Source organism: Apium graveolens, chromosome 10 (genome assembly GCF_009905375.1).
Source record: "Apium graveolens cultivar Ventura chromosome 10, ASM990537v1, whole genome shotgun sequence".
Classification (NCBI taxonomy): domain Eukaryota; kingdom Viridiplantae; phylum Streptophyta; class Magnoliopsida; order Apiales; family Apiaceae; genus Apium; species Apium graveolens.
Genome location: NC_133656.1, coordinates 174,019,995 through 174,039,390, shown reverse-complemented (window position 1 = coordinate 174,039,390; position 19,396 = coordinate 174,019,995). Strand labels below are relative to the sequence as shown.

The window sequence follows — 19,396 nt, the reverse complement described above, 5'->3', positions numbered from 1 at the left end:
TTCAAAGCTTGACTGTTAGGTAATGAAAGAATTGGATAACAAAGGAATCAATATTTCAGGGTTACCAGGAATTGGTCTTTCAAAGCATAAGGTACAATGGTTTGAGTATGTAAGTAATTCGATTCAGTGTTTGGTATTTAGTTTGTATGTATTTGTGGAGTAGTATCGTATATTTGTGGTTCGTATTTGGGTGTACAACAATCAATGGTTTAGAAAGAATAAGGTTTACGGCTCAAGATCAATAACTGGAATCAGGGTTTTGGGTTCAGTGCTTCAAAGCACTTGCAATATAAAACAGGACTATCAATCAACTACAATATATCTCGAGAAAGTTCAGAACACTTGCCTGATACTAGCTTGCTATACTGCACTAACTTCCAATCACAACCGTCTACTCCTCGACTTTCTGTTTTCCTTCCCTACGCCTTGCCTCTTCTGCTCACATATCATAAGCATCTATCAATACTCAACTTATACGATTCTATTCGAAACATACTTCTATCTACCCTTCTTTTCACCAAATCCGATTAACGGATTGAAAGTTACGCTATAAACAAGTAAACACCGAACATATAGACCGACAGTTAACCAACAAGTCGCATATAGCACATAACATGTCAAACAATCAATGATATATCATTTATAAAGAAGTCTCGGGTCATATACAGGCTTTCGGGTATTTAAAATGATTTTTAAAATATTTTTCGGAATTAAAATGGGTCGTTGGATCAATTTCAGAGTAATAAACAGGGTTCAGTTGGCCAAATCTGGCTTCAAAACAATTTTATAATAATTATCGAGCCTTGAAAACAATTTAAAATAATATTTTAAAGCTCGAAACTATTTTTCGGAATTTTTAAATCATTTTTAAATAATTAAATCTAATTAAATAATTAATTAAAATCAATTAATAATTAATTAAATCAATTAATCAATTAATTTTCGAATTAATTGACCAATTAATCAATTAAATATTAACTGAAATTAATTAACTAAATAATTCATATTTATTTTTGAATTAAAAATAATTTTTGGAATTAAAATAATAATTTTTGGAATTTTCAGAAATTAAAAACGGATTTTTATAATTAAAATAAATAGAAAATATGATTTTAAATAATTTTAAAACAGGAATCCAAAATATGCAAATTATGGAAACCTGGGGGACTAAACTTCATCACCTACAAAAATACAGGGGCTAAACTGCAATTTTGCAGTTCACCCCGCCGGAAAACGACGGGTTCGCCGGAGAACTCGTCTCCGGCACCGTCACACCTTCACAACCTCCAGATCACATCTACACTTCACAAGGAACACAACCATGCCATCAATTCTTTCTAATCATCTCGGAGTTGGCCGTAAAATGTTCAAGAAACTCGCCGGTTTCCGGCGACTTCGACGAAAACTTTAAAATACAACTCCCTTCGCTACAGACCTCGTCGATTTGCAAAACTTGTACTAATAGATTGCAAATTTCACAAGGAACACAACCCACTATACCACAACATCTATATATCCCGAAATAAGAAACCCCCAAATTCAATTAAAAATATTCATACGGGTTATAAACCCTAATTTTAAAATTCGAAGATTAAACTCAATTTTGAACATGTTATTGAACTCCAAATCAGTCATATGACATATGAAAATCATCAGGAAAACAAGCTCTACAACATGCAAGTATCAAATCATCCGAACAAAAATTCATATTTTTAAGAGAGAATTGCAGAATGCACCCCTTAACTTTGGCCGAAATTTAAAGTTGTATACCTGTTTTGAATAATTGCAGATTGCATCCCATTACTTTAAAACTCGTTTCGCATTGCCCCTGTTTTGTAATTTTTCGTCAAATATGACCGTTAACTTTAGTCAACGGGGATAATTTAGTACTTTCATAACTAAAACATACTTACATCTTTTAGAGAATTGTATTTTGCATCCCTTAGTTTTGGTCCAAAATCAATATTATACACCTATTTTTAGAAATTGCAGTTTTCATCCCTTTTCTTTGAAACTCGGTACAAAAAGCACCCCTTTTGCCTAATTTCCTTTATTGGGTAGAGGCAAAATAGGAATTTCAGCTTGAAATTAATTAACAAATATTTATTAGTTCTAAATTGTGTTAAAAATTGAATTTTACATATATTTTATATTTTTCAGCTTTTGAGTCGTAGTTTCAAATTAATTTTTATTACATGCTGTTAATTCCAAAAATTTATAATCCACTAAAATTAATTTAAATTACATGTATATTAAATTTTAATATTAAATTAGTTGCATCAATTTTTTTAAATAATGTGACGTTATTATTTTTTTAGTGTAGGGGAATAATTCATTATTTTAAATATTTTTAGCCTTTTTCGAATTATAACTAAAAAATTTATTTAAATTTTATATTGAAATTCCTATTTACCCTTATTATTTTAGTTGTAATTGTCAAAGGGGTGCATTTTGCATACGAACTGAAAGTTAGGGGTTGCAAGCTGCAATTACCATTCAAATACTAATATACCAACTTTACCCTTCAAACACTTAACGTTAACAATCATATTTAACGGAAAATTATAAAAGGGGTGCAACTTGAAACGGGTTTGGAAGTAACGAGATGCAATCTGCAATTGTTTAAAATAGGTATACAACTTTGAATTTTGGCCAAAGTTAAAGGTGCATTCTGCAATTCTCTCTATTTTTAATCAAAATAATTCGAAAAAAAATAAATTTCCCGAAAATAAACCTTTGATTCTACAGTGATATGGAACACATATTCCGATAGTACACCTCAAGACCTTCGTTTTGAGTACTCGAGCTTTCCAAACGGATTCCAGTAACACCTCCGATTGTTGGTTTGATTTTCAGAAAGGTTTATGAATATATAATTTTTCTCTGGAAAATTATGTAATTACTGTCTGCAAATGATTTTTGGTACGAAATAAAATACGGTAAAGGCTATTTATAATTACGGAAAATTAGTATCCCGTTGGATCATTCCGGATATAAAATGGTACATTTATTTATAAAAACTGATCCAAACGGTACCGGTTTTTGGGATAATTATCCAAACCAGTACAATTTGTATTGCGGTCTTGGTCTCAACGCCTGGTTACACGTATTAAGAGGTGATAATTGTGTTAGTTTAATAAAAAGATCCCGTTTATCGAAAATACGAGTTTTATTGATTTACCGAAACGAATAATGTATCGAAAATGTTGCGTCGGGACCCGCACAGGACAAACCGTACGCCGGATCGAAAAAGTCGAAACATGGAAAATGCTCGGAATATTGCAATTAGGTTAGGAAGGAGTTCTCAGAAGAGTTACGGGTTATAAAAACGTAAAAACAGATGACGTCAGTTGGTTCCCGATTGTATAAAATAGTTTTTAAATACTTGGAAAAAGATTTTATAAAATCCATATATTTCCTACAAAATCATAAATCAACATAAAAATAATTAGGAAGATATGACAATTATCTATATTTTATTTTAGACATATAAAAATTAAAATAATCAATTAATATTATTTTTTTAAACATCCAGACACATATAACACTTAACAAATAATTCACAAAATAGTACTGAACATACATTATAATTATCTATTAGCAAAAATAATTACACGATATATCCCGGATATTACACATTGACAACCCTAAGATTTAGTTATATGATAGTCTAAATCTATATTTTATATTGTATTACTTGAGAAGGTAAAAATATTAAAGATCAGATTGTAGTATTTTTCTAGTGAACAGTCTCTAGCCTAAGAATAAACTCTGGAATAAGATCAACAAGATCATGCCTCAGAGAAAAGGTGAAGAAACTTGAAGTTGAATAAATCTATTTTAGGAAAAATGTTCTAAGTCAAGATATCTACAAGTCGCAAATCAAGTCATATAGAGAAGTCATTCGAGAACTTCAGAATGACCTATCGAGAAGTCCAAAATGGCTTATAGAGAAGTCTCAGAGATATCGACAAGTCAAATGAAAATGTGAAGATTGGAGATATTGACAAATCAAATTATCATTAGAGATCTCAGAGATATCTACAAGTAAAAATGTATATAGAGAACTCTGAGATATCGACAAGCCATTTCCGTTTATAGAGAATTCAGATATATCGTCAAGTAAAAATGAAGATATGAGGATTGGAGATATCGACAAGTCAATTTCTCATTAGAGAACTCAGAGATATCGACAAGTTAAAATGCATATAGAGATCTCAGAGATATCGACAAATCATTTCTACATGCAGAGTTTTGGAGACCTCGACAAGCCAAGTTCACTTATAGAGAACTCAGAGAACTCGACAAGTCAAAGACAGTTATAGAGAACTAAGAGATCTCGATAAGCCATTATACTTATCGAGATGACAATTCTCTATACAACAAACTGGAGATCTCGATATGAACCTCAAGTACAGAATGCAGACAAGTTAAAGATTCAAGATTATCAATTAACAAATGATCTAATCACTTAGATTGAAAAGTCTACAAAAGCAGTTTGAAGAGTGCAAGATCAAAGGCCAAGATTAACTGACAAAGGAAGGTCAAAGACCTACAAGATGTGCAAGGATTCACTAAGCCATAAATGAAAAGTTTTAGAGATAACTTTAAGTAGGGTTTAGTACATCTTATTGCATGTTGTGTAAATCTGTGTTTACTAATCAATAAATTGAACACTGGTCCTTTGTTTTAAAGTGTAAAAAAAACAAATCTAAATTTTTTAGTACTCTCTCAAGATAAAAGCTGAGTTCTTTACTTACAAAGAACCCAGAATTTGTAGCTAGACACAAATTGATTTTAATACAAAATTAAGTGAGTTTTAAAATATTGTGTTGGTTGTTTTATTTCTACTAACTTAATATAACTGCATTTCTTATATGCTTTGTTCACACATCCATAAAAGTTTGAAAAAGGCTAAAAATATCTAAAACACATTCACCCCCCCCACCCCAGTGTTGTATTCAATATCTAACCAGTGGTATCAGAGCAAAATCTGAAAGTGAACAGATCAAGATCTTGGAAGAATGAACATAAAAGATAAGCAGTATAAAGATACCATCCTTTGATAAAATTAACTACACATTATGGAAGAAAAAGATGATGTTGTTTCTAAGGATGGCCAATCCATTGTACATCCAGATTCTAAAAAATGAACCTTTTACTCCTATGGAAAGGATTGAAGAATCTACAGATGGAGACATGGTCATCCCAGCTCATAATGGTCCTAAAGATCCTTCAAAATACACAGAATTTAAGAAAGAAAAAGTATGTCTAGACAGTGGCCTGCAATTAATTCTGATAGAGTCACTTGACAATATTATGTACAACAATATTGTCAAATATGACACAACCAAGCAAATCTAAGAGAAGATTGAGATACTGTGTGAAGGTACAGAGGAAGTTAATTCAAATCATAGGAGAATATAGGTGTATCAGTATGAGGGTTTTATGGCAAAATCAAAGGACAGTGTTACTGATGTGTTTGAAAGATTCAATAAGCCGATTAATGACTTGCAGCTTCATGACAAGTACTATGAAGTTGAGGAGGTTAACTTGAAGTTTTTGCTCACCCTTCCTGATAATCTTGAACATAAAATATCAGCCTTAAGAGAAGGGAGAGACTTGAGCAGGTTAACACTGGAGGTTGTATATGGGATTTTGAAAACATATGAATTGGAAATGATTCAAAGAAAATCCTGAAGAACTGGTTAAGGGCACATTGTTGATGAAACAAGTGCACTAGTTGTTAATGATAGCAAGACATCTGATGATGAACTAGAAATCCAGACTCCCGCTGTCTCAAGCATTGAGCAAAAGAGCTTTAAGAAGATGAGTTCTATACATTGGATGAACTGGATGAGTTAGATTAATCCATGACTTATCTAGCTAGAAAATTCTCTAACATTAGAGTGAAAAAGCCAAAGTTCTCCAAGAGTAAAGGACAGACATTTAACAAGGACAACAACTGGAAAGGAAAGGGACAGTACACTCCTGGTGACAAAAGTGGCAACAAGACTGGATCTGTTGACAGATCAAAAATAAGGTGCTTAAATTGTGATGAATTGGGCCATTTTGTTACTGAATGCAGGAAGCCTAAAAAGGTGAAGAAAGATAAAGACTATCTTGAGTTGGAGGCAAAGTATGAAGCTCTCTTGAAGAAACAACAGGGTAAATCTTACATTGCAGAAGGAAAGAGTTGGGATGATTCTGATAATGATGAAGATGAGGAGGTTGGAAATTATGCACTCATGGCCTTGGAGCAAGGAGAGTCATCCTCATCAAAAATAGAGGTACCACATCTTACTACTATTGATTTAAATATAAGTCAATATAAAGATATTGTTGAAAAGATGAGCATAGAGATGTTTCACATCCATACTAGCATAGTGGAAGCTACTGAGGAGGTTAGTAGGCTGTCAAAAGCTAATAAGAAGCTTGAGATTGAGAAGCTTGAGATTGAGAAGCAAAATTTGGAATTGCAGCTTGTTGAGCTTGAAACTGTCAAGCAGGAAAATGAATATCTAAAGAACAAGCTGAAGTGTGCTAGTGAAATAGAAGTTGTGTTGAGGGGAAAGATAGAAAAGAGTGAAGTAAAGTTGAAGTCCTTCCAGATTGCTTCTCAGTTAGTTGGTCAGTACCATGAGAAGAATAAGCCATATGCTAATATAGTCATTGGCCTTGACTATGATGCCTTGAACAACAACAAGAAGAATAAAGGTGACAAGAGCAAAGCAACTGTAAATGAAAATATCCCGACTATGCTGAGAAAGATTGACTCACCTTTATTCAAGGCATGTAAAGTCAATTTCAGTGAAGAGGAATTGGTCATCAAGCAAGAACTTGCAGATGAAGATAAAGAAATGAAAATTGAAGAAACCATTCCTGCTACTGAAAGAAAGAAGAAGCCCATGGTTAACCAAGCCCCTAAGACACTTGTCAAGAAAGTCAAAACTGAGAATACATGAAGGAAGAAAAAGAACAGGAATGGCAAGATAGGAGTAAATAAAAGCAACAACTTTGCATTTGTTGCAGATACCCCCAGAAAGTAATAGAAATGTGGCTCAACAAATCATCTAACTCACCTTTGTAAAAAGGAGGTTAGCAAGCCAAAAGTGAGAGCCTGCAAGTATAATGAAGCAAATGTAAAAGATCCTTACTCCTTTTGTGATAAATTTGACTGCATACTTTGCAACATGAAAGTGATGACAAGTTGTCATAAATTGAGAGTAGATATGAAATATGTTAATTTTGAATCTACAAATAAAAAGGAAAATGTAAAATAATTTGTTCATACTGTTCCTTCTGAATCAACACATTTTAATTCTGCAAATTCTTTCAGCAAGAAGAAAGTACTGAATACTGCTTGGGTAGCTAAACACACTTAATCCTCATTATGTGCAGGGCAAAATGAAGAGATTCATATGGATCATAGACAGTGGATGCTCAAGACATATAACAGATGATGAGGCACTGCTATCATAGTTTGAGGAGATGGCTGGCCCATTAGTGACTTTTGGAGACAACATCAAAGGTTTTACAATGGGATGTGGCAAGTTAATTTATGGAAATTTTATCATTGAAGATGTAGCACTAGTAGCTGATTTAGAAGTGAATCTCCTTAGTGTCAGTCAATTCACAGATAGAGGATTCAATGTTTCATTCGACAAAGGAGAATGCTCAATCATAAGCAAAAAGACTAGTGAAGTTGCTTTGAAAGAAGCAAGAAAATGAAGCATGTTTGTTGCAGATTTACACTCAGTAAATAAGGAAGGATTATGTCGCTTCTATACCAAGGCATCTCTAGAGTAAAGCAAGGTATGGCATAAAAAGCTCTCTCACCTGAATTACAATGCAATCAACACCCTGGTGAAAAAGGAGTTAGTGAGAGACATGTCAAATCTGGAGTTTTCTCAAAATGAAGTTTGTGAGAATTGTCAAAAAGGCAAAATGAAGAAGTCAAGTCACAAGGGTAAAACTATGAATTCTATAAGTGCACATTTGTAACTTATCCACATGGAGTTATTTGGACCAGTTAATGTCTTATCAATTTCAAGGAAGAAATATGCACTTGTGATGGTGGATGACTACTCAAGGTACACATGGGTAGAATTTATGCATTCTAGGGACGAAACTCCATACATCATAATTGAACACATCAAGAAGATTGAGAAGCAGGCTGAAGATCAGAATTGTGTGAAGAGATTGAGGAGTGACAATGGCACAGAATTCAAAAATGCAACTTTAACTGAATTCTGTAAAGACAAGGGCATTGTTCAAGAATTCTCAGCTGCTAGAACACCTCATTAAAATGGGGTAGCTGAGAGAAATAATAGAACACTAGTAGAGGTTGCTAGAACAATGCTGCAGGATACCAAATTGCCAACATTTTTGGGAAGAAGCTATTAACATTGCATGCTATACTCAAAACAGATATCTCATTAATAAGAATCTTGGAAAATCACCCTACTCAATCTTATCTAAAAGGAAGCCTACTATGAAGCATCTTCATGTGTTTGGAAGCAATTGTTATGTCTTAAAAGAAAACTCTGAATATGTGGGAAAATTTGACTCTAAGGTTTTTGAAACAATTTTTCTGGGATATTCAGTGGAGAGAACTGTCTACAAAGTCTATGTGCTTGAAAAAAAGAAAATTATGGAAAGCACAGATGTGACTTTTGATGATGACAAGTGTCCATGCTTGGAATGCCTTGATGATAATGAAGCTGAGGCCCTTAAATTTGAAAATCTCAATATTGATAGTGATTCTGAAGATGAAGCTGAAGTCAATACAAGCAACAGAATGGATGAAGAGTCAACTGAATAAGTGAATCATGAGAGTGGAAGTTCATCTCAACCACCTAAATTTGATAGCACAAACTCAGGGGGAGAAAGAGGAGAAAGTTCTGCAAGTCATGTCAATGATGAAGAAGATTTAGAAAATTCAAGTCAACAAACTTACACCAGGAAACGGGATAGGAGTCACACAAGAGAAACAACTATTGGTGATCCAAATGCTTGAGTGAGGACTAGAAGTGCAACTTCTAATGAATGTTTACATGTATGCTTTCTTTCACTATTGAGTCTAAGAAATTGACGAAGTTGTACTTGATCCTGATTGGATATCTACTATGTAAGAGGAGCTAAATCAGTTTGAAAGAACCAAAGTTTGGAAGTTGTTCCTGCACCAAAGAACAGAAGTGTAATTGGAAAAAAGTGGGTGTTCAGGAACAAAATGGATGGAAATGGGATTGTCACGAGAAACAAAGCAAGGTTGGTTGCAAAAGGCTACTCACGGGAAGAAGGAATTGATTATGATGAAACTTTTGCTCCAATTTCAAGACTTGAAGTAATAAGAATCTTTCTTGCATTTTCTGCACACTCAAACTTTAAGGTGTATTAAATGGATGTAAAGAGTGCATTCCTAAATGGTGAGTTAGAAGAAGAAGTTTATGTGCAACAGCCACCTGGCTTTGAAGATCCTGAATTTCCAGATTTTTTCTACCAACTTCTAAAGGCTCTCTATGGATTAAAACAAGCACCTAGAGCATGGTATGACACACTGTAAGAATTCTTGCTTAAACATGGATTCACTAGAGGAACCATTGATAAGACTCTCTTCTACAAGCAGCATGATGGTGATATAATCCTAGTTCAGATCTATGTGGATGATATCATTTTTGGTTCTACTAATGAGAAGCTATGTCAAAGATTCTCAAAACTCATGTAGATTGAATATGAAATGAGTATGATGTGAGAGTTAAGTTACTTTCTTGGACTTCAAGTCAGTCAAAAAAGTGATGGAATCTTCATCAGCCAAACCAAGTATGATAAATATTTATTGAAGAAGTTTGGTATGGTTGAATTTTCACCTGCATCAACACCTATGTAAAACTAGAAATTTGGATGAAGATAAGAAAGTAAAAAGTATAGACATTTCAGGTTATAGAGGAATGATTGGATCTTTGCTGTATTTGACTGCTAGCAGCCCATACATTATGTTTGTGATATGTTTGTGTGCAAGATTTCAAGTCAATCCAAAAGAATCACATTTGATGTTTGTGAAGAGAATTTTCAGATACTTAAAGGGGAATCCAAACTTGGGATTATGGTATCCTAAGGGAACAGGATTTGAAGTTGTTGGATACATAGATGCAGATTTTGCTGGATGCAGGGTTGACAGAAAGAGAACTAGTGGAAGCTGTCAATTTGTTGGACAAAGACGTGTATCCTGGTATAGCAAGAAAAAATAATTTGTGTCAACTTCCACAGCTGAGGTTGAATACATAGCTGCTGGGAATTGATGTGCTCAAGTGCTCTGGATTAGAAATCAGCTAACGGACTATGGCCTAGTGTTACACAAAATTATAATTATGTGTGACAATACTAGTGATATATCTATTGTGGCTAATCTCGTTAATCATTCTAGAACAAAGCACATTGATGTAAGGTACCATTTTATTAGAGAACATGTTGAAAATGGTACCATTGAGCTCATTTTTGTTCCAACAGAAAAATAATTAGCTGATATTTTTACTAAAGATGAAGCTACTTTCACTAGACTTGTAGGTGAAATTGGAATGCTAAATTTTTCATCCTAAAGGCAATAACTCAGTTAATGTTGTGCAGCAGATTGATTTTTAATAAATCAAAATTAATCTGATTTAATTGGAAATTAAATGGAATATGAGTCATAAATATTTCAGAAATCTATGTATATTTATTTTTTAAAATTCAAAATTTTAGCTTGGAATTTTTCAGTTCTGAGAAAACCGTTTAAATGTTAATTTACATTTTCAATATGTGAAATTACCATAAGGTGGAATCAAATTGAACAAAAGTATATAGAGAACTGGGTTCTCGATAAGTCTAACTGACTTCTCGACAAGTCATTTTGAGACTTCTCGAGTGAGTTCTCGATAAGTCATTTTTCTGACTTTTCGAAGGATTTATCGACAAGCATTATTATAACTTCTCAATAAGTCATTGTAGAGATCTCGATAAGTGATAATTCACAAAGTTCTCTACAAGTATGAATGTTAGACTTATCAAAAACTTAGAACTGAAATAATTTAATTTAATAAATTATTTTGGTAAAGTACTTTTGATAAAGTCATTCTGATTTTATTTTGATTTATCCAAATAAAAATTGAAAAAATCCATTCCATTCAAGACAAACTGGGTATTTATTTGATATCTCGATAAGTCAGTTTCTAGTTCTCGACAAGAGTCAGGAAAATGACATATCGATATGTATCCATTCTCTCAATATGACTTCTCGATAAGCAAATTCTAAACATTTATTTTTACTTCTCGACAAGTCATTTACCTTTTACTATAAATACCCGTACATCTCGACATACACCTCTTTACGCCTTCGAGATCTCCAAGTGACCTAATTTCTCCAAATTCAACCCGTTTTCTCTCATTTCAAGCTTTTTATCTCTAATTTTTCTTAACCACTCAAATTCAAACACTTCAAATGGCATCAAACATAGTTAGACCTTTTATCCTAAAGGAAGGAATCAACTATCTTGCATTTACAGATGCAAACCAAGCTCTTGATAATTTCAAGAGTTTTGTGAAGTTTCTTTCTAAACATACTTTGCAAGTGCTTTAACTGCAAATCCAGTACTGTACTTAGATGTTCTTAGGGATTTCCGGAACACAGTTTTGGTGAGGACAGTGGTGCACGAGAACCAAGCTATTTCCATGGTGGTTAATTGCTCCATTCAAGGACAACAAATAGAGTTTTCTGAGAGTGTGTCAATGTGGGGGTCCCAACTCAAGATGAGCTAATTGAATTCATGGACTTCATCAATTACAGTGAAAGGATCAAATTAGCCATCCTGAACAAGAAGAATTTGAGGAAGGAATGGTCATTCCTGTTTGACTTTATTGTGAGAGCTTTCACATGTAGGATGACAGGGTATGATAACATTTTAAGTGTGATACAGAAGATGGTATTCTCCATGGATTACAACAGACACTTAAATGTGGGGCTTCTGATTCTACAGGAACTAAGCACAAGGCTCAAAATGCCTTCAACTGCAAGAGGTAAGGAAATTTTATTTCCTAGGTTTATAATGTTTACTTTAAACCATAAAGTTCAAGACATTCATTTACTTAATGGTATAGATAGAACACAAATAGGCAATTGTAAGCAAGTATTCATGGCTACAGGATGCTCAGGCTCAACCAATCGCCATGAATGACCTTCTAGTAGATCAACTATCTAGACTTGCCAACATCACACAACAACTTCTTACAACAGACATGTCCAATCAGGACTATCAAGCAATCTTGTTGTCTTACAAAACAAATGTTGAAGACCAACAGCAGAAAATTTTCAATGAAGTTGAAAAAGATGGCAATGTGAATACTTGGTTAGACAAGGATTTTAGCCTGAGCATAGATGGATTCTTGGAAAGATTTAAAGGAGAATATATCACAATATTGGGAAGCAATGTCAAAGCACTCAGTCCACAGGAAGTCTATGATGTTGTGACAGAAGTCTACAAAGCTCAACTAAAAGCTTTTCATCTTATGAGTAAAGCACTCCAACAGACTCTGGACAGCCATCAAGACAAGATAAGAAGGTTGGTGAAAGACAAGCTTGATGACCCTGTGCCAACTCAAGTAGAGATCAAGAATAAATTCCAAATATTTACTAATCAAATGGAAAGGTTTGATATGACTAGCATGGAGTAAAGCATCAAGAATCTCAAACAGTCCTTTGTGGCTCTCCATGAAGTTGTCCAGAATAATTTCACCAGTAACAATGACACAAGGGTCAAACTGGATCAACTTCAACAAGCTAGATATGAACCATCTGCTATGTTGATGGAAGGCATCAAGGAATCAGTTCAGGCTACATTTGGTACTTCTCTCTCTTCAGGATCTCAACAACCAATATCAACATCAACCAACTTGCAAATCCAAGCTCTTCAAACTCAAGTCTCCACTCTACAGTCATCAAATGATTCATTAACAATTCAAGTCTCTCAACTCACAGCTCTGGTACAAAGTCAACAGGCTGACATCAAGACTTTGGTGGACTCCTATAAGCATCTTCAAATACAAAATTTGGTATCCTTGAGAGCTATCATGGGTGCTCTAAATATTCCATTTTCTGCACTACCAGAAGCTGTTAGGCCTGAAATCCCTACAACTCTCATCTTGCCTGCTAACAAGCCTAAGGGGGAGATAGAGGCTAGGTTGCTAAAATCATCTGTCTAAGCTCAAAAAGACAAATCCAAGGAAACTGAATAGCAAGTTGATGTTGGGATAGAGAGGCTACTAAAATCAGCTAAGGGACCTAGTCTAAGCAGAGAATTTGATGAATTGCTAAAGGCTCTCAGGGCTTCTCTAAATAACAACTTCTTCACATACAAAAAGGCCTTTGACAAGACGGTAAATTTCTTAAGGGTGATCATGGTAACTGTGGATGGCTTTCAAGAGAGAAGAATTATTGTCAGCATAAATGACTCTGGTGTGGATAGGTGTATGCAGGTGTCCCTTAATTATCTCATAACAAGAAGGGCATCTGAATTGGACATTCTGATCAATAAAGTCAACAGAGTGATTCATTAAGACACTCACTTGCTCAATGAATTAAAGAAGGCTCAAGCAGCTGCTATTCCAGAAGCATACCTATAATCAAGCAAGGGAGTGACATACATCTGTCCAACCACCAAACATTACAAACATTTTCAAATCCCAAAGCAATGTGTCATGGCAAACAAGAAGCTGATAATGACTCTGGAAATAGATTTTAAGACAAAGCAATACAAGACTGTTGAAGATGAAGACATGATCAAGATTTTGGGGAGATATTTAAAAAATGCTGAAACCAAATTGCCCAAAACACAAATCAATACTAAGGATGACTTGGATGATGATGAGAAGAAGAAAGATGATGAAAAACCTTCTGGCTCAAATACAAGTCAATCTACTAAGGTAGCTGGCAGCAAATTAGAAGATAAGAAAAGGGATGAGAAGAAGATAAAAGAGAAGGAAGAAGAGGGAAGATGGTGAGGGAACAAAGAAAAATGTCCAACAAACTCAAATATCATAAACTCAAACCACTAAGCCTGTAAGCTCAAACACTCAACTACCCTTAACCTCTAAGCCTAAACTTTTATACAAACCAACTACAAAAACCTTACTTAAAATACCAATCACTTCTAGTCAAACCACCCTAAAGAAAATCTCAAACCTACCTTCATTTAAGCTACCAATCAAAACTCATTTCAAAACTATTGGCACTACAAGAAAATTGACTTTTACATACCAATTGTATAAGTAGGTAAAAGTATGATATTTGTAGGTAAATAGAAATACATACCAATAAAGTATTGGTCAAGACTGGTAGGTAAAAGTTGGTGGAGAAAGACTCATTATCTACACATTTATATATTGGTAGGTAATATAATTTGTGGACCCCGCAATAATAGCTAGTCATCAGATGATGTGTCACTAATTTACATGGTCACCACAGCTTATGTGTCGCTTATGTGGCATGCCACCATGTCATCTAGTATAATTACACGTGGCACCTTATGGATATGCCACATGGCACATCCACGACATGCCACATGGCACCTCCCCCCTTGACATGCCACATGGCACCTCATGGACATAGCATGTGGCGCCTCCATGGCGTGCCATGTGGCACTTCCTTGATGTGCCACGTGGCACCTCATTGATGAGCCACATGTCTCGTTAATGCGCCACGTGTTAGCTCTTAGCCATTACCACCTCATTTATAATTGTGACATGTCGTGTTTCAGAAATGTGACATTTGTCAATTTTTTAATGGTAACGTATTATTTTATCATGATACAAATACAATTTCTCTCAAACAATTTTTTTGAATTAAAGAAACAATCCATAATTACATAATTCTTTTATTTAATGCATAATAACCTACAAAACGAAAAATGTCTAATAAGTTACATAGAATTTAAAGTTCCAACAATCATTAAAGAAAGTTTAATATAAATCATTTAAATTTGCATCCAAATCATCATTTATGGGAGATGTCTTTGGTTGTGCCATAAGGTTGTTTGGCGTAGCACATTAACAACTTCGTCAAGACGATTATTTGCCTCATTAAGATGTTGAACTAACTCTTGATAACTCGATTGATTAGACTCGGTAGTAGTACCACATGCTCTTTTGTTAGTTTTTCCACCAGATCTCCCCATCCTCGTAAATGTACAGAATCACGACCAAGTACTGCTTTCATGATTTCTTTATCTGACATTTCTTCTGGAGAATAACTTTCTCTAATATCTATCATTTTATCCTGGTTAATTACACATTATTTTAAGTCAGTACCTCAAAGCAGAGCAAAACAAAGTAACTAAATGTGTAGCAGGTAAAAAACAAAGATAAATTAACTCACATATAGCTCTTGAAGGCCTGGACCAGTCCATCCATTTTTATCAAAATGATTTAGATGCCATGTTTCAATTTGTCCTGTTAAAGAAGTTAATTCCATTCCACATCGAATATGATGGCGTGTTGTTGACACTGATCCATTTTTAGACTCCCATGGTCTTTTAGATCGATTGATGGTATTTTTAACAGCTCTTTCCCAAGAAAATAAAATAGAGTAAATTAATAAATTATTAAGAAAATAACAAATGTGATCAAAAAAATCAAATTACCTTAAAATCATCAGTGGACTATCGATCACATAAGATCTCCCAATCTTCTTGTCGGTCCTCATTTAGGTCTGGGTGTCATTTTTTCTTCGCCATCTCAACATTTTTTATACCTCCAATGCATTTAAAATACATATGCAACTTATACTTGTGCGTTTTCCATGCTTTTCTCATTTGATCATCAATGCACAATATAGTAGTTTTATCCTGCAAGTCAATGTCAAAATTTTCCTGCGTAGATAAAATAAAATATATCATAAACGGGTATATATGGAACTCAAAAGAATAAATGAATGAAAACAGGATATAAATCGAAAGAATAAATAAATGAAAATAGGATCTGACAAATAATCTAAGTGATACCTTATACTGCATGAAACTTCATGATAAACACTTTATAAACACTCATTTTCTTAATATCCTTCTAGATAAGGGATACCATTTTACATTTTAGCTTCCTCCATGTACAAGTGATTTATATGATATTATAATCTATATATACAAGGACAAAATAAAGATGTAGTGGTGATTTTGATCATTTACCAATTATATTGGTTAAAAATATAATAGACATGCTCATAAATTAAACTCTAAATCATTTCTAAATCATTAACCTCATTTCTAAATCATTAACCTGTTTCTTTTCCAGCATAGTTATATTTACGTTTTCTGGTCTCACTACAAGTACTTTCATATTAAAATGCCCAGATGAATATTGGCACCAGATAGAACAAAATTAGCTATAATTGCATGTACATGCACAATTATATTATATCTTTATCTTTTCACTAAAACTTCATTTAAAATCTCATTTTATATCTACCAGTAATTTTATTTTGTTATGCTATTTTCATATTTAAAATCATAGTTATTATATATATTAATTATCTCTTATTATTATTAAATTCTCTTGATTTCCATTTTTACATTACAGCGGCAGTGAAAGTCTTTTGACAAGAAGTTCAATCACAGGAACATGTGTTGCTAGGTGATAGGAGTCACTGTAGTAATGGTATTTTTTACTTTAGTTACTTATATGAGTTCATTATTTATAATTAAAGAATATAAGCAGAAGATATTACACATTGTTAATCAGTGTTTATGAATTTTTTTATCACATAATTATGCAGCTTTTAACTTTGGGCCAAAGAGTTTTGTATCTTCACAATGTTAAACCTGATAATCCTATATATATAAAAGTACTGTGTGTGCAAATTAGGTGCTATTTAAACACTGCTGGTAATGATTACTTAATTTATTATGTTATATATTTCTTATCTATAGTCAACTAAGCTTGCATACATGAAGATAACTTTATCATATAAGATCTGGCAGAGTAATTAGGAGTATCCTGGTAGATTATATTACATCGAATAATATTAAATAAAAAATAACATCGACTAACATTATATGTTAATGAAACACAAACTATTGTAGTTTTAAAATCATTGATTAGTATCATATGCCAGTACTTTAAATTATATAAAAACATCTTATCAAATTTATAGAAACTTGAGATAGGATATATATTAACATAAATACATAACAATGTAAGAAAAATAACCAAAAGATAATTACGTAGTGGTGCTCTGACCTCCTCAGGAACGAGTCTCCAATCTTTATAAGAAAATGTACCATGATTACGAACAATAAATCTAATCTCATTATTAAATTTCTCTGCATTATTATATTTTGGTTGACGACAATTTACATCAAAAACAACTGATAGCTTTCCTGTTGCGGCTGCCTTAGCAATTTTTGAAGTCCCCATTCCACGAGTTGCTTTACGTGGGTTAACTTTTCGTTCTACATCTATCTCAACAAAAAAATCACAATGCAATATACCAAAATAATAAAGGGACACAAAGTAAATTACAAACTACCTGCTCTTATTTTGTTGTCATTTTCACCTGTTAACGGAGTTGTTGCACTAGGTTCTATAGTCTTAGCATCAGTAAGAGTGTCCCTTTTTGATTCACTTGTACGGACATTTGTATCTTTTGTTGGTATCTCTTTTTGATTACGTCAATAGACCGAGTGGTGCGGCGTCCAGGCGACATGATATGCAGTCATGTCCAATTGATTACAAAATTTTAAGATTACTTAAAAGAAATATAGTTTACGAACAAAGCCATTTTTTAGTACTAGCTACATCATTAATATTCAAGAGGAAGTAATAACTTCTGAGTTCATTTTATAAAAAAATTCATCCATGTCATGACCAGTTTTTGGTCTTAAAACCAAGGGTAGTTTTAATTTTATAGAACATAATGTCAAATCCCTGTTTAGTAGTTAGATGCATATTAATATCAAATCAAATAGCCCATTGCACACAGTAACCGTATACTAAATATATTAGATTATAATACACATATAGTCATACCTATCATCTATATACCCAAATACATACACTAATACATATTGATGATCCATGCGTATATAACTTATTTGTTTAATCACACAGAAATAAAGAAATTGAGAGATTGATTAGCGATGAGAGAAAAATAAGTAAAGAAACCGAAGATTGATTACCGATTAGAGAATAAGCAGCACCCTTAGCGTTGGCTAAACTTGGGAGGCGGTTGTTTGAGAGGTGGATGATAGAGAGGTGGATGATAGATTACCCAATTTTGGATGGAATGAGGGATAAATTTTCACAATTATACCTAATCTTATGCATCTAGGTAGATAAAATATTTAAAATTAATAAAAAATGGGGGGAATGTAAAACGCCAGAACCAAAAATTTCACATTACATGAAACATGAATATCGCAATACTTAAATTTTGCCTTTATGAAATATATAATAATATTTTAGCTATCAAATTTAGCTAGATCTTTTTTAAAATAATTAGGCTTATTTATCTTATAAATTATTATGTATTATTATTTTTTCAAAATAATTAATGATTTACTAAAGAGTTAATTTTACATAAATTAGTCGAAAAAATAATATAATTTTATTAATATCAAATATATTAAAAATTTCAAATTCAACTCGTTTTTTTCTTTGTCTCAACTTGTGATATACACATAATCACAAATGCTCTTTAAGTCCGAATATGACTATATTTTGACTAGAACTACATCTTTTGTTTAATTAATGATTTTTCTAAAAAATAGGTCAATGAAAAATATTTTTAAACTAATTTATAATATAAAATTATGATTTTTAAAACACACAAAAAAGATAAGGTCACTTATCACTAATCTTAACTCTATATCATTAAAATGAAATTTATTATTTTCATTTCAATTTTTATTATATTTTATTATTCTAACATTTCACTAACCATATTTTAAGAAAAATCAAAAGTTGCTAATAAGAAAGTCTTAGGGTGTGTTTGGTTTAGCAACAACAGCTGAAAAGCAGTTAAAAACTATTTGGTAAAATTCAAAAGCTACTTTTCGGAAAGTGTTTTTGGCCTAAATGTTAAGCTGCTGTTAGTGAAAGTAAGTCCCCCATGCTTTTAGAAAAAAATGTTTTTCAGCTTTTGCGGAAACATGCTGATTTTACCATCAAATCTTACCAGAAACATTATTATTTTTAATTTGTTGCATCAAAACATATACATATCAAAAAAATTACCAAACAGTTATCTGATTTTTACAACCATACTTTTTTCAACAGTACTTTTTCTAACAGCACAGTAATTTTTAACCGTAATCCTAAACAGAAGCCTTAATCTGTCAAGCCCCCCTCACACACACACATATATATATATGTA

The 19,396-nt window shown here is 32.9% G+C and overlaps 1 long non-coding RNA gene across 2 annotated transcripts; it reads right to left on the bottom strand.

Moving 5' to 3' along the window:
- Positions 1 to 14,980: 14,980 nt before the first annotated feature.
- On the bottom strand, positions 14,981 to 18,364 carry LOC141689002 (uncharacterized). 2 transcript variants are annotated; one of them, XR_012562214.1, is made up of 4 exons: positions 18,201 to 18,364; positions 15,672 to 15,899; positions 15,407 to 15,593; positions 14,981 to 15,307 (listed from the first exon to the last, which is right to left on the bottom strand). It is a non-coding gene; the product is annotated as an uncharacterized LOC141689002 (long non-coding RNA). The 2 variants fall into 2 exon arrangements; XR_012562215.1 differs by lacking the exon at positions 18,201 to 18,364 and adding an exon at positions 17,233 to 18,182.
- Between the last annotated feature and the right edge of the window lie 1,032 nt (positions 18,365 to 19,396).